The sequence below is a fragment of the Ursus arctos genome, unplaced genomic scaffold (genome assembly GCF_023065955.2).
Source record: "Ursus arctos isolate Adak ecotype North America unplaced genomic scaffold, UrsArc2.0 scaffold_4, whole genome shotgun sequence".
Lineage (NCBI taxonomy): Eukaryota > Metazoa > Chordata > Mammalia > Carnivora > Ursidae > Ursus > Ursus arctos.
This window is the reverse complement of record NW_026623056.1, coordinates 1937167-1938400: the sequence shown is the minus strand read 5'-3', so window position 1 is coordinate 1938400 and position 1234 is coordinate 1937167.

The window sequence follows — 1234 nt, the reverse complement described above, 5'->3', positions numbered from 1 at the left end:
GCTGCATCATTCTTTCGGGAGGCAGTGTAGCTATGGGCTGGAGACCATAAACTTGGGTTGGATTCTAAATCCACCATTCATTAGTTAAGATCTTAGGCAAATTAATAATTTTTATGCTTCAGTTTTCTCATTCCTATAGTGTGAGTACTGATGAGAAGTAAATGAGATGATGCATGTCAAAGCTCAACCCAATAGCCAATAGAAAGACACTGGCTACTCACAGGCAAGAAGGTTGAGTATAAGAGAAGTTAAATACCTTGCTGAGTAAGTGACAGAGGGGAGCCTTCACTCCATATCCTATTTAGAGCAGAGACTTTTCCTCTCCCCAAAAGCAATTCTCTATTTCAATACAGTATTGTATATTCTTTATAGTGCTCATCACTATTTAAAATTGTCTTATTTTTAAAAGTCTGTTAATTTTTTTTTCTTTTCCCACTGCAGCGTGGGCCTTTTCTATCCTCTTCACTGCCCCACCTTCCCTGCCTGAACAATGCCTCTCCCAGAGGAGGTACGATCATACACATTTGTTGAATGAATGTGCAAAAGATGAAATTACAGTTGACCCTTGAACAAGGCAAACACTGAGGACCCTGAGCCCTGCACGATTGAAAATCTGTGTTTTTATATTGCGACTCACCAAAAAACTGCTAATAGCCTGCTGTTGACCAGAAGCCTTACTGATAACAATCAATTAACATAGATTTTGCATGTTAGATGTATTATATGCTGTGTTATTACAAAAGTAAGCTAGAGAAAAGAAAACGTTATCAGGAAAATCATAAGGAAGAAAAATACATTTACACTACTGTACTATATTTATCGACACTGTAAGTTTACGTTGCCTGTTTACAAGATAAGCTGTCTGTCAGCAACTACATCAATATTGTATTACATGTTACAAAACTCTGTAGATGCTACACATATTACTGACAGTAGACATCAAAAATGAAATGATAATGTGAAAAAGAAATTCATATTTATTACAGGTATAGCAGCTCATGTACTTAATCTCTTTGAATTTTAGTTTCCTTGTTTCTACATTGGGAATAATAATATCTCTTGCATGACTTTTGTATTAGAATAATGTAACAAAGCAAAAAGGTAGTTTAGCACATAGGATGGATGCACATTCACAATTTGGGGTGATTTGCAAGTTCTAAAACTTTCTTTGAAACTTCATAGAAAGATTTCTAACCAAAGCGCTTTTCCTACCCCAGAGTGCTATGCCACCTGC